The 25,936-nt window shown below is 43.2% G+C and overlaps 1 long non-coding RNA gene and 1 pseudogene across 3 annotated transcripts; both read right to left on the reverse strand.

The window, feature by feature from the left end:
* Positions 1–2,745: 2,745 nt before the first annotated feature.
* LOC144326226 (uncharacterized) lies at positions 2,746–4,678 on the reverse strand (annotated as a pseudogene).
* A 10,436-nt stretch (positions 4,679–15,114) lies between these two features.
* LOC114590260 (uncharacterized) lies at positions 15,115–20,462 on the reverse strand. 3 transcript variants are annotated; one of them, XR_003705001.2, is made up of 3 exons: positions 20,340–20,462; positions 16,438–16,598; positions 15,115–15,469 (listed from the first exon to the last, which is right to left on the reverse strand). It is a non-coding gene; the product is annotated as an uncharacterized LOC114590260 (long non-coding RNA). The 3 variants fall into 3 exon arrangements; XR_013391441.1 differs by lacking the exon at positions 20,340–20,462 and adding an exon at positions 19,340–19,553; XR_003705000.2 differs by lacking the exon at positions 20,340–20,462 and adding an exon at positions 19,325–19,550.
* Between the last annotated feature and the right edge of the window lie 5,474 nt (positions 20,463–25,936).

A 25,936-nucleotide genomic window follows, 5' to 3' on the forward strand; every position in this document is an offset into this window, starting at 1 on the left:
CCTTCAGGGGATTCCCCGCATCGTCAGCCGAGGAAAGAGACGAGGTGATATCAGAAAATCGTGCCGGCGGTGGAGGGGGTCCTGGGAAGGAGGTGGATGTCAGGGAACTGCCATCGGAGCCAGAGGGAGAGGGAGGGCTCCAGAAGGATGCCGGAGAGCGTCCCGGGAGGGAAAGAAGCAGCACGTCTTCTGGGGAAATAAATCAGCGTAGCACCAGTGGAGAAGGGGGGCAGATGGGGGAATCGGCGAGGTGGCTCCAAGACTCCTCGCCGGAGACCATTGGGGAGAGCACGGGTCCTCTGATGCCCACACCCTCCCTGCGCAGAAGGCTTCCGCGCAGGGAAAGTAGGCGGAGACTAGGCGTCAAAGAGCTTTTATGCTGGAAGAAGTTCAAGAAACGCCCACTAACAGATTCTGCCAGCGACTGAGACAGCCACGGGCGCATGGCTGTCCAGACAGAAAGGGTTCACTAAGGCAACCAGCCAAGGGTAGTGCCGATTTACGCACAAGCAACCCCTAGAACCATTACACATACGCTTCAGGTTACAGACTCCACTGACCCAGAAATATTACCTCGGGTTAAGAACTTTGCTTCAGGATGAGAACAGAAATCACGCAGCAGCTGCGGGAGGTGCCATTAGCTAAAGTGGTACTTCAGGTTAAGAACAGTTTCAGGTTAAGTACGGACCTCTGGAATGAATTAAGTTCTTAACCCGAGGTACCACTGTATTGCCAAAAGTGCTAGCCTTATTTTCTCCTGGAAACTTCTTAATTCACTCATGGCATTTTCCTGCTCATGGATTTTCAGCTTCAGACTCTAGTTAGAGAGATGAACAGAAGTTGGAGGCATCACTGATGACAATTGGAATTGCCATTGAACAGGTGTGTGACCATACAGTGGACAACCACTTCCCTCAAGTTACTAAACCAGAGTCCAGAACAGAGCTGGGGAAGACCTGACGTAATGCCACCATGATGTTTTCAAGTCCTGATCTTTGGGACTTCGAAGCACAGCAAAGAACTTTCAAGCGGTCCTTTGAATGCACCCCTGCATTGCTTCCTAGGCGTAGCTTCTTCAGTATTGCGTTAAGCACTCCAACTTGCAATGAAGCAGCAGCAGCATGAGGCTGTTTGAAAGCCCTTTCCCTCAAACACCTCCCTGCTGCTCCTGAAACCTCTTCAAGCAGAGACTTTGTGAGGGGCTTTGTTTGGGAAAAGACTTTATAACAGCCCCACATTGTTCTTTAAACCTCCAGTTTTCAGAGAACAGCATTAGGAGCAAAAAGTGGTATCCCCTGAATGTATGATGCAAGACAGGTGGGTCTTCACCACATGTGAAGTCCTGGTTGGCCACATTGGGCCCACAGCCCAGAGGCTCCCAACCCCTGATCTGAAAGGTGCTTCACAGATCTCATAGAATCATAGGGTTGGAAGGGAGTGGGACCCCAAGAATCATCTAGTCCAACCCCCTACAATGTAGGAATATGCCGCTGTCCCTTACTGGGATCGAACCTGAAACCGTAGCACTGCCAGCACCACGTTGTAACCAACTGAGCTACCTAGCCTTGTTCATGGCAACTCAAAATATTTCTCAGAAAGCTCAGCTTTTAAAAAGAGAGGATGACCTAACAGCAATACAGGTGATCAGGGGGACACACAATGACCCACTATTTGTACTCCCAGCCTCTAATGACATGGTAAAGAGTTCCAATTTCAAGCCAAAAATGGATTTAACAGCAATCCATTTACATCTGTACACTTCTTAATTAGAATGCAACTCAATGCCATTTCACACATTGTTATAAAATCACCTTTTCTATGTGTACATGTGGCACCGAGCTGCCATCAGTTAAGAGTTTCCTGCAACATGAAGCCATTATTTCACATGGGAGCATTTGTTGTTGTTGTTTAGTCGTTTAGTCGTGTCCGACTCTTCGTGACCCCCTGGACCAGAGCACGCTAGGCACTGTCTTCCACTGCCTCCCACAGTTTGGTCAAACTCATGCTGGTAGCTTCGAGAACACTATCCAACCATCTCGTCCTCTGTCGCCCCCTTCTCCTTGTGCCCTCCATCTTTCCCAGCATCAGTGTCTTCTCTGATCCTTCTAGCTCAGAATTGCTGACACTGACTCACAGCAGTTCTCCAGGATTTCATAGGGAGGGCATGTGTCTCTGCTCGCCCTCCCTGAAAATGAACACGGGAATCACCTATTTCCTCTTTTTTCCCCACCAGAGGATGCATGAGAACACAGCGTCCAGTTTGCCCACTTTCTCAATCGCCAGCAAACAAAAATGGAGTGGGGCAAAGAAACAACATGAGGTAGTTTTTGCATTTGGTAGACTTCAAGGGAGGGGTGCTGGGCTGCTCTTTTGAGCAGCAGTCACACACACCCTACAACATCTGGGCCTGGCACCCATCACTATGTTTAACAGGACTAGCTTCTTTCACACAAGAGCCAACCCCAGTGAAAGTCACATTAAGCAAATCCTCAAAAGATATGCATCAACCGACTGTCTGTTTTGTGTCCTCTCGCAGTCCTGAGAAAAATCAGAGTGTAAGGTAAATAAAAGCACACCTTGTGTTCTTCTTCCATTGCTTTTATCCTCCAGTTCCAAGATTTCTTCTTTCAATTCTAGGAGCAGTTCTTCAGTTTCCTCAGATATACCGTATTCAGCTCATCTTCATCTTCTGGCCAGTACTCAGTCTGTTTAGTATATAGAGATTGAGATTCAAGTAAGGTGTGCAATGCAACATCATCCATATGGATCATTCTTTTTTAATATTATTTTTTTAATTATTAATTATTTATTATTAATGTTGAAATACATAGTGATACACATACATTATATTTATAAATTCGCATTTTCACATTTCATTATGTACCAACATTCTTCCATTTCTTTTGCTTTATTTCTTGCCCTGTCTCTTCCCTCCATCCGTGCGTGACTTCCTCACTATTATTTTGTAACTTTATTATTGAGATTGTATTTTTGTATCTTAATAATTAAACATTCATTCTTATATATCTGCTTGACTTAACCTAACTTAACTTTGTGAAATCAGTCTATACATATCAATAAATTCTTGTTGGAGCATCTTTTGGTCATGTATTCTTCTACACATTTCCATTCCTGTTTGTGATTTTGATTAGATTGCATTCTAATTGTTGCCGTCATTTTTGCTAATTCAATCATTTCAAAAAAATTATGTTGCCAATCCTTCAATGTTGGTACTTCTTCTGATTTCCAATTTTTTGCAATCAGTAACCTTGCGGTGGCTGTTGCATATAAAAAAATTCTCTTCGTGTCTTTAGGGATGTCATTTGTTATAATTCCTAAAAAACCAACTAAGTTTGTGATTGGTATGAGCTTTCGTGTGCATGCACACTTCTTCAGATATACTGGAACATAAGTCACCAGATCCTTATATGTAGTGAGAGGGTGTGGAGGGGTATTGCTCAGAAGGGTGGTGGGAATGGGTGATTGGCTGATAGGTGTGGTAAACCTGTTGATGACTGTTAATGACAATTGGTCTTACAGGAAAAAGCAAGGGGTGAGATGGCTAAAAATAGCTTTATCATGTATAATGAGATAAGAATCCAATGTCTCTATTCAAACCAGGTCTCTCCATGGTTTTAAGTTTGGTAATAAGTTGCAATTCAGCAACTTCTCTTTCCAGTCTATTTCTGAAATTCTTTTGTAACATTACAGCTACTTTGAGATCTTGTATAGAATGACATGGGAGACTGAAGTCTTCTCCTACTGGTTTCTCTGTCTTGTGATTCCTGATGTCAGATTTATGTCCATTTATCCCTTGGCGCAGGGTTTGGCCTGTTTGTCCAATATAGAGAGCTGAAGGGCACTGCTGGCATTTGATGGCGTACACAATGTTAGAAGATGAGCCATTCAATAGGCCTGAGATGGTATGTTTGATGTTGTTGGGGCCGGTAATGGTGTTGTCTGGGTGTATGTAGCAGCAAAGTTGGCATCTGGGTTTATTGCAGGCTCTGGTACCAGTTTCCATGTTAAGTCTGGTTGTTGTATTATTGTGGGTGAGGAGTTGTTTAAGATTGGGTGGCTGTCTGTAGGCAATGAAAGGTCTTCCTCCCAGAGCTTGGGAAAGAGAACGGTCGTTGTCTAGGAGAGGTTGTAAATCTCTGATGATGCATTGAACTGTTTTAACTTAGGAGCTGTATGTGATCACCAGTGATGTTATGTTATTTTCTCTTTGGGATCTGTCTTGCAGCAAGTTCTCTCTGGGTATCAGTCTGTTTGTTGATCTGTTGTTTAACTTCATTGGGTGGATATTTTAGTTCCAAGAAGGTTTGCTGTAGATCTCTTAAGTGAGAATCCCTGTCTGTAGAGTTGGAACAGATGCGGCTGTAACATAGAGTCTGGCTATATACAACTGATTGTTTGGTATGTTTGGGATGGTAGCTGGAAGCATGTAGATATGTTTGTCAGTCAGTTGGTTTTCGGTATAAGGTGGTGTCTATGCACCCACCCTGTATTTTTATAGTAGCATCCAGAAAATGTATTTCTTGCATAGATTGGAATTGCAATGAATTGTTAGGTTGATGGTGGGGTGAAGGTCATTGAATGTCTGGTGGAAGGTGTCCAGGGTCTGCTGACCATGTGTCCAGATAATAAAAATATCATCAATGTATCGCAGGTACAAGAGAGGTTAGAGTGGGTAGGAGTTTAGGAAGCGTTGTTCCAAATCTGCCATGAAGATGTTGGCATACTGTGGGGCCCCTCCCCACCCTCTCACTGTATATAAATGTCTGGTGAGTTCTGTTTCAGTGTATCTGAAGAAGTGTGTATGCACACAAAGAACAAACTTAGTTGGTCTCTAAGGTGCTACTGGAGAAATACACACACACACACACATATGTATATGTATATATACACACTGCCTCAGACCAACACGGCTACCTACCTGAATCTAGAACCTTCTGCCTCTGCTTCTCTCACACAGAGAAGCTTCTAGTAGCTTCTAGAATTAAACAGAATAAGAAAGAATAGGAAATATATTTACACATGAGATCAGTACTTTCTGCACTAAGAAATGCAAACTGACAGCTTATGATTCCAAATGATGACCAGTGCATTATCAGGCTATCTGGGAAAGCTTCTGCAAAAGGCCTTCTAGGTACTATTCTTGAAAAATAGTTGCCAAGAAGCCAATTAAAAGTCAAAATGTGTCCATTTGACAGAAGGGAAAGGCGGGTGAGAAGAAGTTGTGACCTTCATGCAGAACAGGTGGGCTGGCAAGACAAAATAAATAGCTGTTTCTGCTGGCACAAATGGGGAAGTGATAGCAACATATTAAAAGGCAACAGGTAAAATTGCAAAGGAGACACACTGAAATGTAAATAAAGACACCTTGTAAACCAGATGTCAGGTACACCTTTGAAGGGAGGGGGTTCCAAAACTAGGTCATCCCCATCAAGAAAGCCTGCTCCTTTGGCATATGGAATCTCAGATGACGACAAAAGGTTGCAGCATTTGAGGCCTTTCAGGGAAAAGGCAATAGGAGACACGAGAGAAGTTTATAAAATTATGTAGTACATGGGAGTTCCATCTAGCTCACTGCTTCCCCACTTGCTCTAAGGCAGCATCTCTCAACCTGGGGTTCCCAGATACAGTGGTACCTCGGGTTAAGAACTTGATTCATTCTGGAAGTCTGTTCTTAACCTGAAACTGTTCTTAACCTGAAGCACCACTTTAGCTAATGGGGCCTCCTGATGCCGCTGCACCGCCAGAGCACAATTTCTGTTCTCATCCTGAAGCAAAGTTCTTAACCCAAGGTACTATTTCTGGGTTAGCGGAGTCTGTAACCTGAAGCGTCTGTAACCCGAGGTACCACTGTATTGTTGGACTACCACTGCCATCATCCCTGACTGCTGCCCCTGCTAGCTATAGATGATGGTGTTCTAAACAGAGGGAAGGGGGAGGGTTGACCTTTTGGAATTTTGTATGGTAATGTTCAGTTATGCCATCGGAAGAACAGTTGCACTATGGTCCAAGGTCCTATTTTATTGCAGGGAATCCAACCCATAGATTCTAATGTGTTTGTAGCCATGCCTGTACTCCTTAACATTGTTTCTGTTAAAAGAGTCACACAAGCAAGACAAAATAACAACCAGCAGGGCAGTGATAAGGAAAAAACACACATTTTATTCACACCCCCTATCAGCAAGGATGTGGGCTTAAGCCTGAGATAAATGGTTACGCAAAACACTAGGATATGCCCAGACTTGTTCCAAACAGGAAAAACAATTACTGCCTCCAGCAGGCTTTACACACAAGAAAACCACGAGTTCCCCGATGATGATGGTGAGGGGGGGGACACAAAAAACCACGAGTTGCCTCATGGTATGCTTGTTATGAACACTTACCTGCTATTATCCTAAGGTAAGGCTGATATTAATAACTTTGTTATTACATGGCCCCCATACATAAGAGCAGCCAGTACCACCAAATGATCACAGGAGAAGCGCCACTGATTCAATAACGTGGGTAAACCGTTTGTGCAAAACACTGTATTCAAAATGATCTGTCAAGCTTTGGCCAATCAAAAGTTAGCAGCCAGTGCCACTTGGGATACAAATCACTGGTACTGCAGCCTTACATCGCACAGACTAAGGTAAACTAATATAAATTCACTAAAAATCAACGTTCCAACAGATCTTCTCCATTCCGCTTTTGTTCCACTCTGAAAAGGGATTGGGAAATATGACTCTAGATGCCATGGATCCCATGGCATGGATGAAGTCACATACTCAAGTGAACCTCGCCCTAGAGAGAGTGTCAAGTCCAGGTGTCAAGCTGCCACCATCACAATCACAAAGGTGGTCAAACCAGGAATGGATTCAGACCAGGACACAAAGAGACTGTGATTTACTTAGCTCAAGGGTAAATAGCTTTGTTTTCTATCATCAATGGGTGTCTGGTGACTGTCAGGAGGGAGGGGCAGGTACCAGAAACTCAGGTTACAACCCCTGGACCTCCCCTTGTGTGACAAATTAGTGATGTAGCAATGATGTATTGATGATGATGTCTGAACTGTATTCTGGGATATGGGGAAAACTTTTAAAAGTCAATGTCTTCTTTTGTTCGGGGTCTTGCCTCTCCCTGTTGAATTAGGTAGGACCCTGCTATAGTACAGTTACCAGAAATTTTTCAATGAATCCGGGGACTTTTCAATGTCAATGGATTTTGTATGGGGACTGTTTTGTAAATCCAGGTGGAAGAATGGCAGACGAAGGTGATTGACTACATGGGACTGGCTGAGATGACTGGCAGAATCTGTGACCAAGGAAAAGAAGAAGACTGGAAGAAGTACAAAGATTATCTTAAGAATTGTTATAAAATTAATGAGTGTTAAAATGTCAAGGGTATTGGAAAAAATAGAATTACAGCTGTAAATGATTGGGTAAGAGAGGTAGGATCAAAGAAAGTGAACAATATGTTAATGAAATGAGGGGTTGCTGAGAAAATTTTAAAATAGGGATGCAGAAAAGGGAGGCATGGGGAAGTCGGTGAAACAAGCTTAAGAAAAGGAGGTTATGAAATTATACGTGTTTATATGTCTTTTGTTTGTTTGTGTATTGTGAAGTGTATTGTGTTTATTTTATGTTGGAAAATCAATAAAAAAATTATTAAAAAAAAAAAGTAAATCCAGGGACTGTCCCCAGGAAACAGGGTTGTCTGGTAACCTTATGCTATAGCAGTTTGCTTTATACCAAATAAAGGTCAGGCTTCTTAAGCCACTTCGCTTCAGGTTACTCTGGATGGTGTCCGTTTTTACTCCTCTCCGACCGCGGGAACCACACAAGGATGCACGGGAGAAACGTACTGAAAGGAAGGCACATCCACACCGTGATCAACTCTGCCCGGAAACCAATGTCCCCACTGTGGAAGGACGTGGGGATCCAGAATTGGCCTCCAGTCACTTACGGACTCAATGTTAAAACAGTGCTTATGGAAGATAATTTTACTCAGCTAAGAGGGAAAGAAGAAGAAGAAGAAGAAGAAGAAGCGTGTCCCGTAAGGGCCAGAAGCAGTTAGAAGAAGAAGCAGCAGCGTGTCCTGTAAGGGCCAGAAGCAGTTATTGCCGTGTCTTTTTCAGTGGGAAAGGTTGTCCAGCATCTGGGAACTCAAGGTCAAGAAAGGCTGTTCTCAAGTTTTCATTTCAGCACTGCGATGAGTTTTCTAGGAACAGACTGCCATCGTGTGGCAGAAAGGAAAGAGACCTTGAAGGGAAAATGCACTTGTAAGGCATCTTTCATTATTTTAAACAATGGTTTGGCTTAAACTTTTACATCTTCCTTCCAATTCCCAATTCAGAAGTTTGCTATTTAAAATGTAATAGATGCAGCCTTCATATTTATTTCCCTCTGTTTATTTATTTATTTATTTATACATATACACACATATTCAAATACTGTAGGTATTATAAACAAAACACATTCTTCAACTTTAACATTACAAATTACATACAGTGGTACCTCGGGTTACATACGCTTCAGGTTACATACATTTCAGGTTACAGACTCTGCTAACCCAGAAATAGTGCTTCAGGTTAAGAACTTTGCTTCAGGATGAGAATAGAAATTGTGCTCCGGTGGCACGGCGGCAGCAGGAGGCCCCATTAGCTAAAGTGGTGCTTCAGGTTAAGAAGTTTCAGGTTAAGAACGGACCTCCAGAACGAATTAAGTACTTAACCCGAGGTACCACTGTATTCACATTAGTCAAGTATTTGTACACATTTCCCTTTCCACATATTCCCTTGTGACTTCCCTCCCCCCTGTGCATGGCATCTTTAATTCTATTTTATAATATTACTATTGTGTTTATATTATCTAGCACATTCAAAATTCCTTCTTTCATTTCATAAATCTTATCTTTCTGAGATGAATCTATGCTTATCAATAAATTACTGTTGGAACATCTTTGTGTCATGTAGTCATCAACACATTTCCATTTCTTTCTAAGATTCTGGTTGGATTGTATTGACTATTGCTGTCATTTTTGCCTATTCAAAAAATTCAAGTTGCCAATCTATCACTGAGGGTATTTCTTCACACTTCAAATTTCTAGCAACCAATAATCTAGCAGCAGCTGTAGCATACAAAAAGATTCTAATTTTATCTTTTGGACTGTCATTTGAGACTATCCCTAAGAGAAACACTTCTGGTTTCTTACCAAAATTTACTTTAAACATTTTTTTCAATTTCTCATATATGTTATTCCAGAATATTTTTATTTTGGTACAATCCCACCACAGGTGGTAATTTATAAACTTTTGCTAATTTAACGAGTCATGTACCACCTGTAACACATCTTCATATATTCTTTAATAGTGTAACAGGCGGTAAAATTGGTAGGTTTTCCAAAGCTTTTCCCATTTGTCTAGCCAAATCGCGTAACCAAAATCCTGTCCCCATTTAATCATGACTTCTTTAATCTGCTCATCTTTTAATTCCCATTCAAGTAATGTTATACATTTTTGATAGATTCTTCTTAGAACTATTCAGAAATTCTGATTGAAATTTGGACTCCTGCAGAATTTATCATTAAGTTTGTAATATTGCAACCAGCTGGTACAATACTGTTTAAGTTCTTCATAAGGTTTCAGCTTTAGCTGTCCCTTCTTCTTCTTTTAGAAGGTCTTTATAAGTAACTCCAATTTCCCCCCATGTTTTTCTTTTTAACTGAAATCATTTCAAGTGGTGCTGCCCACCAAGGGGTCTTGGGTTCTAATAAACTATACTTCCTCCAAATTTTTATTAATGAGTTCCCAATTATATGATTCTTGTTATCTAAATGGCAGGCATGCCACCCATGTCTATTGTTGTCCCTCTAGATCTAATATATCAGTATTGTCCAATGAAATCCATTCTTTGATCCAGCAGAGGCAAGAGGCCTTGTAGTAGATTTTCAAATCCGGGAGTCTGAATCCCCCCCCCCTTCTATTAGTAAGTTATTTATATTTGGTACGAGGTCTCTCATTTCCGTTTTAAAGTGTGTGTTTTTTATCCTATTGTTTTAAATGCCCTGGTGCTTCTTTAGAAGGAAAGTGAGAAATTAAAAATAAAATACTTTAAAAATGTTTACTTCTATCAGTTAATGAAAGCATATCCTATTGGCAGGTGGGTGCTTACAGGACACACAATGACCAGTCATTGCAACTGCCATTCTGCTTGGGCATTTTCTTTACTGCTAGGCTACTGTTTAAAGCAGAGCTTTCCAAACTGTGACGCAACGCTGTGTGCAGGTGTGTTGCACAATCGCTCCCTTCGCTTCGCTAGTAAAACTGAATTACTGTGTTGCAAAATGATGAATGTCTAAAAAGTGTGTCACCAAAATGAAAAAGGTGGCAAAGGTGCAAGCAGAGCTGTGCATCCTGTGAACCTCTTGAGAGACCTGTGGGTATTGGGGGAGCTATACAAATTGAATGATTAAATGGTTGGCAAGCAACCAAATTGCAGCTGCCAGTTAACACAACAGATTTAAAGATGCAGGACATTTCGAATTCAAAGAATTTACTTGCACCTTCTCCAAAACTGGCAAACTTCTGCTAGATCAGTGAAAGGCATTGTGCAACCATTGCAAAGTCCTCTGTGAGGTTTATCACATCTTGGCACCTTCATTTTTAATCTTCCAGTGGATTGAGATGGCAACCTCCACAAGGAATAGTCCTGAAATGGTAGAATGCACTGTGCCACCCAGGAAGAGCATCAGCCTTGTCAGGAAACTAGAACCTTTATTAGGACCAATGAGAATATGTGGTAATATAGTATATGCCCCAATAGCCTCCATATGAAAAGATGTAAAAGAAAAAAGAATGTGTCTGCCTTCAGCAAGCCTGATAGAGGGTGGACCCCCAGTTCTCCTCTTCCAGGTCGGATTCTGGAAGCATGCTTTTCCTCTGAGAACATTGGTTACTTTCTATGCATGTCTAAAGCAAAAGGAAGCCTGTGTGATTTATAGGCAAGCGGTTCCCCAGCAGCCCAAGCTGCAATGACAGAGTAAACCCATCTCAAACATCAGTGCTGTAGTTGCTAAAGAAATCCACTAGTCAAACAAGCTTTCAGATTCTGCAGAACTCTTCAGCAGCCTGCCTATGAATGACTGCACTGAAAAAGAAGCGTCATGCAGCAGCAAGTCTCAAGCAGCACAGGCTGACTGTTCCTTTTCAACACCTTCACTTCTGCTGGACATCAATGCAGGGCTCTTGTTCCAAGAACACTCCCAACTCCTATCAGCCCCTGCAACCAGGGCCAGCGGCCAGGAAGAATGGATACACTGGAGCCTAAAAATCTTAAGGGCACCAGGTTGCATAAAGCCGTTGGAAGGTTTTCTTTCTTTCTGTGCAGCTCTCCTCTTGAGGGAGTTTTGATTTCTAAAAATATCAGCATTTCAGAACACATGCAGCCACCAACTACATGGAATCAAAGACATCAGAAGGAGAAAGTTTCTGTTGCCTCCATCCCTCATTCAACATCACCTATTCTGGGAGAATGGAAAGCTTTAGGGATGGCGCCCTTTGGTTTGGTAAGCTACCCCCTGCTTCAAAGTTACTGATTTGCTCGGACTGAAGAGGCACAACAGGCAGAAACCATTTTTTTAAATCTCCACTTTATTTTTTGCAACAAATAACCACATGCAGCAGTCTTACAAATTCCTTTCTGATATTTCAGCAGCAGCACAGCCATTGCTACAATGTTATTTTTTTATTGGATTTATGTCCCACCTTTTCCTCCAAGAACCTCAAGGTGGCATACAAGGTCTTCCCCCTTCCTCACCTAATCCCCACCAACAAACCTTGAAGGTAGGTTAGAATGAGAGGTGGTGACTGGCCCTAGGATACATCCACTGGTGGGTTTCATGGTTGAAGGGATCTGAATCCAGGTCTCCCAGATCCTAGCCGGGATCCCCAACCGCAACATCCCACTGGCTGTCAAACACATTCAGGCCTCTCTCCCCAAGGACAGTCCACTTCCCCCTTCCACCCTAGAGAAGACTAGAGAACACCAAAGGTCCTGCGGTTTACAGATGGATACCGTGCAATTTTCGTCCTGCTAGTCTAATCAAAATTGCATCGTAATCCACCCGACAACAGCAGAACACGGGCTCCCGGTCCTCTCCTCCCTCTTACCCTTCTGCTCCCGAAGAATTTCTCTCCCTCTCCACAGGCCGGGACAAGTGCAATACTGTCCAGAGAACCCACAAGTAATGCAACAAATCCCAACCCAGGGAGAAGCCAGTTTTCTAAAGCTGCCTTTGAAAGCAAAGCGAGAATAAAGAGGACAGGGGGGAAAGCCTGTCCCATCTCTTCCCTCCCAGCCCTGGGGGGACGGAGCTCCTCTCTGCTCACACCACCACCGTCAGTTTTGCATGGATTTGCACAGCAATGGACACCAAGCTGGGATGCAAACCTGCAAAACGGACTGTAGATCAGCACATGGTCTTCTCAGGCGCTACTCCGCCCCCCACCGGCCCCAACGTGGCGTCTGGTGTCCAACAGTACTGTAAGTGCCCATATTACAGTAGATCTGGATGCACAACTACCTGCACTATGAGCACTTTGCCACTGCTAAGACAAAGCAGAGATTGCTGGGAATCCTTCGGGAAAGCATTTTGGATAGGGAGGCTCGCAGGTGACTCTACTAGTCTTCTCAGCTAAGGCTTTGTTTAGACAAACTTACCCAGACATGCAGACATGTATTTTAATCTGGTGTTTCACTTATCACATAATTTTTTTAGTACAGTGGTGCTGTTGTTGTTTAGTCGTGTCCGCCTCTTCGTGACCCCCTGGACCAGAGCACGCCAGGCCCTCCTGTCTTCCACTGCCTCCCGCAGCTTGGTCACTCATGCTGGTAGCTTCGAGAACACTGTCCAACCATCTCGTCCTCCGTCGTCCCCTTCTCCTACAGCAGTACCTCGGGCTAAGTACTTAATTCGTTCTGGAGGTCCGTTCTTAAGCTGAAACTGTTCTTAACCTGAAGCACCACTTTAACTAATGGGGCCTCCTGCTGCCGCTGCACGATTTCTGTTCTCATCCTGAAGCAAAGTTCTTAACCTGAGGTACTATTTCTGGGTTAGCAGAGTCTGTAACCTGAAGTGTATGTAACCCGAGGTACCACTGTAGCTGTTTTAACTGTTTTTATTGAAAATTTTATGACATTGGGGTTTTTTGTAATTTACTTCCGAGGTTTTTGGGTTGGTTTTTTTTACAAGGGAGTAAATTTTATGAACAGAAAAAAATCACCAGACAGGGCTGGGAAGGACCAGGTCTGAAACTGAGGAAAGCCTGTTACTCAATGCAGACCATAGTGAGCTGGGTGGGCCTTTTGCCTGACTTGGTGAAAAGGTCTTCCTGTGTTCCCAAGATGCCAAGGCACCTTTAAAAGCTAGTGTGGAACATGGAAGCCTATCTGCCTGAGCACTGTGGCAAACAGGATGCTAGATGAGCACTGAGCCCTAAACCTGAGAACACAAGAGTGACTTCTGGAACAGCCAATGGCTCATCCAGCCCAGCCCATGGGAAGCCCTCCCCCTTCCCATGGTTTCCAGCCAAGAAGCCTTGCTGCCTCTAGTCCTCTCCTCCCTCCATAGATTTATCCAGGCCTCTTTCAAAGCCATCCAAGGGGCTGGCCATCCCTGCCTCCTGCCGGGGGGGGGGGGGGTGTAACTACGCACTGTGTGAATCAGACTTCTATGTATCCTGAATCTTTCAACACTCAGGTTCATTGCCTACCTGTGAGTTCTACTGTCAAGAGCTCTTGTGCTTGTCAATTAGTATCAGTAAGCCTTCTAAATCAATTTTGGGGGACCTGTGGCCCTCTAAATGTTGAAAGGCTCTAAGCTCCCTTATGCCTCACCCACTGTAGCCAGTAACAGGGATAATGGGAATTGTGGTACAGGAAAATCACAGGTTTCCCTATCCCTGTCCTAAATGGGCAGTGATGTGTTTTAAGTCCTCACCCTATGCATCTTGAAATGAACCAAAGGGTTTTTTTTAAGAGTGGAGAAAGCACACTTTAGTTATTTTTGCTTTCCCCCATATGAATTATGGAAAGAGTTTTGCAGACTTGAATTTAAACACCCTAAACCATGGACCCGTTTCAGCGTTATATGGGATATGTTTGTGAATTCTGCCAGGCAATATTACTGTTTCCATTCTCATATGTCCACGTATTTGAAGGCCACAGCTCAGCAGCAGAGCACCCGACTTGCATGCAGAAGGCCCTGGATTCGATCCCCAAGGGCAACTCCAGGTGGGGCTGGGACAGACTCCCTGCCTGAAACCCCAGAGAGCTGTTGCTGCCAGTCAGTGTAGAGAATGCTGAGCTAGATGGACCAATGGACTGGGGCAGCATTAAGGTAGCGTCCTACGTTACAAGGCAAGGTTTTGCAACAATTAAACGGCATATAAATTTCATTAAATAAAATATCAAGTGAAAGGGGCAAAATTGTTTCGATTCAGAGTTGGGTAACCTACACTGCAACACCAGAAATGACTTTTGCTATCCCACTGGATATTAGACTGGATTCTTGCAATGCACTGCATGTGGGTTCTATGTGGGGCTTCAGCTGGTGCAGATGACATGAACATGCTTCCACCAACGCATGGCGCCAAGGTTAAAAGATCTGGCACTGGTCACTGAGCCAAGCCCATTGTCCTCATGTCAATGAAGAGTCAAGCCTTCGGTGTTGTGGGTTCAAAGTTATGGCACGTCCTCCCACAAGAAGTTAAGCAGGCACCACCCCTGAGTTTCACACACCTGGTCAGAACTGTTTTGTTTCAGGAGACTTTTGATCCCTAAATGGTTCTCAGGTGTTTTATATTTATTTATTTTTAAACAGATTTTAAATTCATTAAGTTTAAAATTTTGGAGGTTTAATTGGTTTTAAATTTTGTATATTGTGCAACTTATTGTTGTAAATCAATTTAAATTTAAATTGGAATATGAATCTTTAAATAAACGAAACAGCATTTGTTTTATCAGAAAGTGCAGGTGGTATCCAAATACCATTAACTTTTCATACTCCTGAGAAGCTAGGTAGGCATACCAGATTTAAAAAAGAAAAATGCACACCCAATAGAATTTAGGCAAGCTGGTAAAGAGTCTGAGTTACTGCAAAACTCCCAAGGGGCTGAAGCAACTCAGATATAGAAGGTCTGCGATACCAAGTTCCCAGTTTATTGCATAGAACCATGCAAAACATCACACAAAAATACAAACATAAATAAAAGAATGCTTTTTTAAAAAAAATCAGCCCTCCATAACCATTTCAGAGGCGACAATAAAAAGGGAGAGCTCATGGTGGTGCAGTGGTTAGAGTTTTGGACTAACCTTCACTCAGCCATCAAGCTCACTGGGTGACCCAGGGCTGGTCCCTCACAGAGTTCTTGTGAGGACAAAATGAAGAGAGCCACGGGCACCACCTTCGGCTCCTAGGAGGAAAGGTGGGGTAGAAATACAGTCACTCTACAGAAGCCAGAGAAAGCAAACAGGGTCCAGGACGCAGTTTGCAAGTTAAGGTGCATTTCTACAGGATATGTGGATAGGAGCAATGACTGCTTACAGTTTCTATTAGGCAGTTGTTGTTCTGCAAGAAAACTGAGAACGTGGTGCATATCGGGTAGGGGGCAGGTGTAGTTTCGAACCCAGCAGGTTGGAGTGCCAAAGGTTCCCCACTTTACTCTTTTCAATAACCTTTCATTCAGCATTCAGAATTCACCAGGCACATTTTCCATCTGGCTATTGGCCACTTGCACCAAGCGAAGATGACTGGGCACCAGAATGGCACCTGCCATCTCCACCATGCCCGGGGATCCTTGGATTTTCCCTGTTTTCACACACTAATACCCCATCCTGTAAAATTCTACCCATTCTATTTTATCTGCACAATCAGCATTAATTTCAGGAACCAAACAGTTGAAAAATACGACTTTCAAGCTGACTGGCCCCAAAATGGCAACTAGGCATTCCGTTTTGGAGAGTGTAACCCTGGTTTAAGGGGCCATTCGGCACCTGGCTTATATACCTGAGTTTCTAACAGTACTTCCACTGGTGGAGTAATGCTGCACTCCCACATTTTCTGCAAGGTTGACTTAAAGGCTTCTGGTTGTGCACAAGGCATTCTGAAAGACGGCTGCTGTCTTCCTGTCCTTGTGACTTCAGTCAAGACTCACTGCCAGCTGCGTGTGCCAGAAGGCGCATCCAGGGCAGTAGATTCTAAGCTATTCCACTCACTGCACTAGATGCACCTTAACACAAACAGCCTTAGAGTATCCCCAGGCAGATGGAAAGGGAAAGGGGGCCAGCCTGCTCCTCCACCTGAGCAAGGGGGGACAGCCATCACACCGACTGCCACAGTGATGCTGAAGTGCCAAAACTGCAGTAGGTGATGAAATACTACCTGCACTATAAGCACTTTTGCACCACTGGCGGCTCGTGCAGAATGTAGAAGACTCAGAAACTTCCTTGCTGCAAAATTCTTCTGCAAACACTGATAAACTGGCATCCGTTGGTTGTCCGAAGGACCACTGTTGCTCTATTCCAGGGAATAACTGTTGGGGTCTTTTTAATTAAAAAAAGGGAGGGTGAGAGAAGAGAGAAAAACAGAACTAAGTTAGCACTAACTTGCACTAAGAAAAAAAATTCCCAATAAACTCTCAAAGACCCTCTCCCCCACCCAAATACTAATTTTCAGTAAAAGGGAAATTTGCAAGAAATTGGTTGCAAGTAGTTTATCAAGGGTCTGAGCTCAGTACAGTGGTACCTCAGATTACAGACGCTTCAGGTGACAGACTCCGCTAACCCAGAAATAATACCTCGGGTTAAGAACTTTGCTTCAGGATGAGAACAGAAATCATGCTCCAGCGGCGCGGCGGCAGCGGGAGGCCCCATTAGCTAAAGTGGTGCTTCAGGTTAAGGACAGTTTCAGGTTAAGGACAGACCTCTGGAACGAATTATGTACATAACCAGAGGTACCACTGTATCAGCAGGCAGCTCATCACACTTTGACTGACCTTCTCCTCTCTATCAGCAACTGATTTTCGAGTGCAACTGGTCCTGCAGCAGCAGACCCCTTGCTGTTTTTTTTAACAACTGTTACCAGGAGAAAATATAGGGTGGTGGTACTCAAGGTTTCCAGTTGAGTTGTTATTTATACATTTCACAGGAGATAAATCAGGTTTACAAATCATTCTGGAGCCCTGAATGTTGTTTTAGGCTAGGATTCAATCCCCACTCCTGCATGAAACTCACTGTGACCAGGTCCTATCTGCAACAATCCCATGAAACTGCCCTGTGCAATTGAGTTCCTAATCAGAGTCTCCTTCTCCTGACCCATTTTTCATTGTCTATAACAGCTTCTAATGGTTAGCAACAGTTGTAAGCTTGTGCCTTCCTTAGGGGCAAATGGCAGGTACTGATATTATATTATAATCATTGAACTGGCAATCGTGTCATTAAGCTGTGACAAAATGCAAACACGCTTTGTCTTGGAACATGGCCATTTATAGTTAGATGTTTCTTTGCAAAAAGAACTAGATGAAAGCTTCCACTTTCATTGTAAGTTTAGTACAAGCCCAATGTCTTTTGTTCAAGGCTTCACAGGACCTTTTCCAGCCTTTATTCAAAGTTACGCCTACGCTCTCCAAGGCTCAGTTTCACCATCTTCTTAAGAGAAGTGGGAGTCAAGGCAAAGAAATTCAGAATTATTCTGCACTACATTTTAGCTATATAGCATCACTGCACACTTCTAATATTTCCCCTACAACATGGAGATACGGAATTGCTTCTTCTGAAAAGATTATAAAGTTTCTTGCATACAATAATTAAAGATGATGCCAAAGACCAAGCCAGCGCTCAGATCCAAAACACCAACCTCAGGTCAATCCTGTAGGTTCTGCTTAGAGAATATGAAGTCTACAGATCAATGAAGGGGTGTCGCATTTTAGGGAGATTATAAACCCAATCACAAACTCCTCTTCACTGCACAAGTAGCATTCTGCTCTCTTAATGCTGCTAAATTTGTTCTTTTTAAAATTGACAAAGTGCATAATTCCGACAAAAGCTCAATCTTTTGAAAAGGCTGCCTGAATTAATCAAGCAAGATTCATAATTGTACACCCTACTAAGGTTAACTGAGCTGCGTTTCTGGGCTTCCTTCAGAGATTCGCATAACGAATCAACAGAAAACCTAAACGAAAAATACATCAACTCTGCCTTCTTTCCTCCCCCGCCCCCCAAATCAAACTGCAATAAAGAAATAAAAACCTTTTGCAGCTTTCAAAAATGCTGAAGCTTCACGATCTGAGTAGTTAAGGAAACTGTGAGGGGAAGGGAATTAAAAGGTCAGGCAACCGGCCCCTTTGCAGCCCCTCCGCATCTGGCCAGGTCCTTAAACGAAGCGGACAGGGGCAGATTCATTATGAGGGGCTCTCACCGCTAGTTCCTGGGAGAGCTTGGAAACAGTATTTCGAGGGGTGGGGGGGCATCCGTAGCCCTTTCCTCCAAAGCCCACCACGTGCAAACGGGGACGGAGGGCAAGCAGAAGCGCGCGCCCGGGCTTGCGCCCCTCGTGCTGCGGTTAAAGAGAAAGGGGCCGCCGAGGCATTGTGGGAAAGGGAGCTCGCTATTCAAAGTGCCAAAAACGCGCCAAGCCCGGCCTCCCCCGCCTCGACAGCCCGCAGCTCACTCGCGCGAACCCACGCGGGCTAAGAGGCTGCGAAACCCACCAACCGCCCACGCGACTGAGCTCAGGAGAGCCCCCCTCGCACCCCCCCCCGCCCCTGCAGTCAAACCCCGCCGATCCTCGCTGCAAACTTCCACTGCGCGTTCCTTTCCTCGGCCCCCCCAGCCGAAAAATGAAAGGCCACGCCATGCACGAGCCCCCTCTGACTCTGAAGAGGTGACGGGCGCATCGCATTGCCCCCAGGAAGGCTCGATCTCGCTCCTGCCGCCCTGCAAACTCCGAAGCGCGCTATGCTAAAATAAATAATTATAAACTTCCTCGGGGACTGTCGCTGTATAGCGTTTGGCTTTCGTTTTTTATATATATATATGCATGCATATACTTTTGCAAAAGTTTCCCGCCGCCGATCCCTGCCTGCCTTCCTTCCTCAGGGCGATGCAACTCCCGCCCCTGACCCAAAGCCGGAGCGAGAGAAAGGAGGGCGCCTCCGCGGCCAGGGGCCCCTTTGTCTCCATGCCTGGGCTGCAGACGCGGGCGGCAGCGTCGGTGCGCCAGCCCAGCTCTCCTCCTCCCTCCCCCCGCCTTCCCAAAAAAGTTTGCGCACCCTTTGCGCTGTTACCCCGCAGGCGAGATGCTCGGGGCGGCGGAACGACGAAGACACCGGGTGCGCGGCTGCCTCCCCTGCGTGCGCGGTGCGTGCGCGGTGGCTGCAACCTGGGCTCCTCGAGTCCCGGGCGCACCGCTTCCTTCGCCTCCAGCGCGTGGTGCTGCGAGCCTCCTGCCAGGGAACTACAAGCCCCGGCATACCTCGCGGGCAAGGCACATGCGCGGCGGGGCAGACGCTCTTCTTGCTCCCCCTCCCCCCCCCCAGAGAAAGAGGGGAAACCTCCCTTCCCACCCACCCTCCGACCCCCGCCATGTGCACGAGCAACAATGCGTCTTTTAAGAGATGCAAGGAAATGAATATTTTTTGTTGGGGCGGGTGGGAACCTGCAGAAGGAAGCGATGCGCCCCTCGGACGCGTGCACGCGCAAAAACAATTTAACACCCCTCACTCTCCTCCCATCTAGCCGGGCTCCTCTTTTTTTTATTTTTAGGGAAGGATCCCAGGACAAAGGGAAGGATTTTGCAAAGGATGGAAGGGGCGCTGGGAGGATCTCGCGCCCTCACCCTGCGCAAAGAAAGGCAGCGCCTGCATTGTTGCTGCGCTTGCTGGAGGAGACGGCAGCCATGAGCGTCATGCGAGTTTTGCAAAAGTGGTATCTGCCGCCGGCCCCCCCCCCCCCGGACCTTGGGCGGCTGCACTCGTAAGAACGGACTTTGCAAAGAAAAGCACGATCCCGCGCCCCCCAAAGTCAGCAGATCCACGCGCAAAATGTGTGCACGCGCTCACTCCCACTCCTACAGGTGGCTTTTCACACGAAAGAGGCGGCCTTTGCAAAAGGCTGGATTTTGCAGCCGCTTTTGCACAGATTTGCAGGGAGGAAGCTGCAAAGTACGTGGAAGCGCCAGAGATCAAAGGAAGGAAGGCGCTTTAAAATCAAAGGTGCGCGCGCGCTTTGCACCACCGCCCCGCTTGTTCTACTGGAAAGACCAAGAGAGGAAGATAAACACGTTACCTTTAAGTCCTGGTGCAAAAGGCTGCTATTAAAAAAGAGAAGAGAGATTTACGAAAGTGGCGCGAAGACAATGTCATGTGACCACCACCCGAGGCGTCCCCTTTTGCCAGACAGCCAAATGAAGAAGAGGGGGAGGAGCACATCCGCTCCCCACGCAATTAGCATAATTAATTGTGTCCTGCAGTTGAGCCCACTTGGCCAATAGGAGCCCAAGGAAATCCAGCCCCGTCCGCGCATCTTGGAGGAAGAACAACTTTTTTATTTGGCGGCACATCGTTCTGTGCAATGATAAAAGCATTCTGCAAAGTTTTCAGCAGTTTCATTCACAACCTTGTGGCCGAAGAGAGATTTGAAACCACGTCTCCCTCGTGTATTATTATTATTATTATTATTATTATTATTATTATTATTATTATTATTATTACATTTTTAAAAACTTAGTTTTTGATGCTCCTTCCCAAGGTAAAAATGTAAAGCCATCTTCTCTAACTGGATATTTTAATAAGGCTGTAACCATAAACTTACTAAGTTGTGCCAAACATTTTGTCATCTTTATGATTACAGTACAGACTTATTAAAATCTCCAGTTAGAGGATTCTAAATGAAGGTGGCTTTACATTTACTGCTTAATATGTAAATGAAAATAAATGTATATACAGCATTTAAAACCAAGAATACAAAGAAATACGTCCGAAAGAACAGAGAACCCATCAACGGAACATTCAGTTTAATATCAATAGACAATATAACAGAAGCGTGTAGTGAACCTTGTAAGCCCGAGAATGCCTGTTTAAATAGATGGGTCTGTAGGAGTTGTTTAAAGCTTTTCAGTTTCTGCCTCGTGAACAGAGTGTGTTCCAGAACGAGGGTGTTCCAGACAGCAAAAGCTGCGCAGTGCCTCTGAATAAACACACTTGGGATTGAACTGTTAGTCCTTTTCGTTCCTTAGACGTCCCTCTCCTTTTATGCCAACATAATTTTAAAGTAGGGATTGATTGATGATGATGATGATTATTATCATTTTGCAAACACCTCTCCTTGTCAGAAGGGATTGATACATATAGTGGACTAATCCACTCTGCAGCCCCAAGTCAGTCTGCATTTATTTTCTATTTCTATGTATTTATTTGGGAAGCTTTGCATATCAGATAATCAAACAGCTCTCTAAGTGGTGCACATGATAAAACTGTAGATGAGGCACAGCTAAAATCCACAGAATCAATTGGTAAAAAGCAAATATACATTAAATAATGGTCATTTAAATAGAGCTAAAATTAGTAAAACTAAATTATTATTATTATTAATTAGATTTATTTACTGCCCTTCATCACAACATCTCACGATATAGACAGCTAAATTATATGTCCGGACAGGCTTACTGAAACAAGAAGCTTAAGCAACAGAGGGAGGGGTCTTATGCCAAGTGTCAATAGGCAGAGGGAGAATGTACATCGTCATAGCAACTTTGGGCTGCGAGAGAGTAGCTGGCGCAGGGCTCACCCAGTGAAGCTCATGTATGAGTGGGGATTTGAACCCAGATCTCCCCACCCCATGTCCAACACTTGAACCACTACCCCACAGGGACACAGGGGCTGTGCACGGCATTTCACACATTGGATGAAGTAGTAGACTCTCTTACAAATTGGTTAGCCATTAAAGTGCTACAAGACTATTTGTTGTTGTTCTTAATAAAGGAGCAATTCAATGTCACCTCCACCTCGATTGCCTGAGTCCTCAGCACCTTTCGCCACATTTCGTGGAGTTTCACAAAGATCTAACATATTCAGAATGTACACCACTGGTGTCCAGATCAATTTTTCTGCTAGACACAGATTATTCTCCTTCACATGTTTTATGTTTTGTTTCATTTTTAATATACTGCATAGCACTCAGAAAATATTTGCATTTGCAGTCTGTAAATTATAATAAATAAATTTGTTTTGGGTTTTTAAAATTCTCTTATTCACACTGAAATAAAAAAATTACAACATATTAAAAAAAGGAGGATTAGATTATTTCAGGGAATGGAGATCTCTACAGAACAAAAGGTAGCCTCTCCCTCCACATTCTCTACCCTTCTCCCCCCCCCCAACAATGTGTTCAAAACAGCTACAGCCCGCAAAAAGCACGTGATCCCCTCCTGTTCTTTTTTAACCAACCCTGTGGTCAAGCTGAGGCTAAAAGCTAAGAGCTTGTGACCCCTCAGTCTCTCTCCCCTCCCTCCTCCCAGGCCACTAGTGCCCTGAGCTCCAAAACGAAAGGGAAAACTTAGTGATGGTTGTCTTTTAAAAAAATTGTTAGGTGAACAATGTTTAGCTTTTGCTCTCTCCCTCTTCTGCAGTGCAATCCTATATACATGTACTCAAGAATACCGGTAACTCTCACCAAGTTCAGTGTGAATTCCTCCCAAGCTAGGGCATGGAGGATCAGAGCCTTAGACAACCACGCACCAGAGGGAAGAAAGGGGCCTTGTTTAACCAAAATGTGTTAGAGGCTGTGGAGTCTTTGGGGTATTGCTGGTGTTCCCCTCTAGTTTCCAGTGCTAAACTGCGTGAACATTTTCTTTCCAATCTAGGTCTTTGCTTCTAATTACCTACAGTGCTTTCAATAAATGCATTTCAGGGGTTCAAATTATTTTTCTCATCTCACTGTATCAGGAACTACCTGAGAAACAGTAAATACCTAGGAGAGTGGAAGCAAGGAGGCCACAAATACCTATTCTCTTTAGATCAAAAGTTTTTTTAAAGATCCCATTCACCCTTTTTCCTGAGAGGGACTTCTAAACCTGATTCAGATCACAGGATCTGAAGAAGGAATGCCAGCTCAGTCAACAACATGAGAAGCATATTTATACAGAAATTTGTGTGCATAATTTGCAGCTGATCTTAAATGTGCATTGGCAGGCATTGAGAGAGGATTAGATGCAAGCAGTACATATATACATGGCGTATACAGTATTCTACGATTAACAAACCTCCCATTTGATTCTGAAATAAAATTAAGTGCCTCTTCTAACCTCAACTATTGGCAACTTAGATTCAAACAACAGCAAAGGGGGGGGGGAGTCAGTCCCCATGGAAACCAGCAAGCTTTGTTTGTTACACAAGAAGAAATTAGCTTTTGTACAACTGTTATTTACTACAGTTTATTTACAGTTTACTACTGTTATTTACTACAGTTAATTTCTCTTTTTACAGTCTAGAGGGCCAACTTAATTTATATTTTAAGGCAGAGCCTTCTGCAGTTCTATTATAGTTGTTGTTTTGGCCAGTGTGCATATCTGAGATTAAGAAAAGGGCCCTGCCTAACAGGCATCAAATACAGCAGATTCCACAGATGAGGTGGGAAGAGGCTATTTTGTCACTGGATACATTTGCAAAAACGATCTGAGTCCTGAAACAATTTGAGCAGACATGTTCCTTTGTGTTGCTCAGAGTGTGGTGTTAGATTTCTCACAGCTAGATGAAATGTTTACTTGCTGCTTTATACACACACCCAAAGATCTATGTGTCCTTATTAAGTGAAGTAAATCATTTAGGGAGCCCAGAGCCCCAAAATGGAGAAGAATTCAGTTTAAACACTGAAATTGAAAACTGTATTTTTAAAGTTATTTTTATTCATGGCAATTTGTCAATTTTTGAGAAAATCAGCATTGTGGTGAGCAAATGGAAAGAAGCAGTGTATTTGCTACAGTGGGTGTTTTAAGAATGTGCAGCAACAAACAGAGAACTACTTTAGAAGTTAGGTGTAGTTATTTACCTGATTAAATAGTTAATTCGGTTTTTAAAAAGATAACACCCGCTAAAATATTTCTCAGAAAGATGTATATCCCAGGGAAAAAAATATTTGTCCCCTGTACAAACTATTTGAAGATATTTTAGAACAATGCTCTGCAAGTTTCAAGAGATAAATTTTCTGGCTGCATTTAAATATATATTAAAACAGTTTATGCAATACAACTTAGGAATCAATTAAGCATTTGTTTATGTCAATTTAATAAAGACAGCATGTGTATTTCTGTAACTTTATCTGCTTCCCAGACCCTTTTGGCTTCTAGTTCAGCATATCATCCTTTGGGTTTGCAAATGAAATGGAAGCTCAGTTTAAAAAGGTCTTTAATATAAATATAAGTTACCCTTTTTGTTTTTACCCAGTTAACAAGTTAGCAGAGAAAACCAAGTAATTTTACTAATCTATGCTAATTTTACTAATCTAATCTATGCTATGTGAAGGGTTTTTCAGAATGCATAATTTGCACTCTTTGTAACCTTTCAAAGAACATGTAATGATATTAACACATTAAATTTTAAGAAGTTAAGGGATATATACACAATACACATACAGATTTTAAGCACCTTTTCCCTACTTATTTTCTAGTTATTCTGAGTGTCCCTTTTCTAGTTTTTAATGTGCTTTTTCCTGCTGGATTCACACTCTTTTAAGTATTGTTTTGCGTCTTCTTTTCCAGTCTCAGAATGAGAAGAATATATTGACAGTTTTTGTGCTGGGGAGAACTAGTCTCGGTGAAATCTTATTCATATTAAGGGAACAAAAGCATATAAAAAGCAGCAAAAATAAAGGCAACCTCGCCTCACTATCACAATATTGCAGGGTTTTTCATATAAAAACCTATAAAGATTCCCTATTCAAAGAGGGGAGCAGAAATAAGCCCCAAAGCTCTCGAACCCCGTGGGAATCTTTGCTGCCATTAAAAATAATTTAGAGGTTCAGAATACTGTATGAAGGCAATGGATGAGCAGCTACTAGAGGGTATTCAGGATTGTGTAATGTAATTCTTAAAAAAAAAGTGAGATGTCATTTTCTTGAAGCCTTTCACATTTGATGGGGGGGGGGGAGACCTTCTGGCAGCCACCTTATGTATTGCTGACTCCAGTAAAATAGCTGGTGAAATCACTTCCCCACCCCCTACCAATTAAATTAATTTATCACAGATCGCATAAACAGCATCTTCAATGTCAATAGCAGAATAGTATTCTAATGTCTTGATGACCTATGCACTGTGTAAAGTTCAAACATGCAAAATGTTAGCCATTATTTCCATAGGTTTAAATATTTATCAACACATTGCTTTTGTTAAGACTATATTTGCAACATGTAGAGTTTATTCTCCTTGTGTTTGCAACAGAGTCCTATCATTTTAATTTTTTCGCTTCTGAGTCATTTTTCTTTTCTTATAATTTTCCCAGTAAAATCAAATTCTTTCCCTGCACAAATTTAGGAACATGATAGATGTCCTTTCCTAGAGCTCTTTCTCGCAAAGCAAAAGGAAGAATTAAGAAATATCTTCTTATGATTGCAAAACATAACCTATTAATATGTTTTGTAAAGTAAACCTTCTGCAACTGTTTTGCAAATGAAAAACTGAACCAGAGGTATTTACATACCTTTAAAATTGGCCACACCTGCACCAATGTAAAAAAACAAAACACCCCACAGACTTGTTTTCATGAACACATGTTCTCCATTGGGCAAACAGTATTATGCAATCTGATATAATAATAATAATAATAATAATAATAATAATAATAATAATAATAATAATAATAAATAATAATTGTTTATTATTTATACCCCAC

The sequence above is a fragment of the Podarcis muralis genome, chromosome Z (genome assembly GCF_964188315.1).
Source record: "Podarcis muralis chromosome Z, rPodMur119.hap1.1, whole genome shotgun sequence".
Lineage (NCBI taxonomy): Eukaryota > Metazoa > Chordata > Lepidosauria > Squamata > Lacertidae > Podarcis > Podarcis muralis.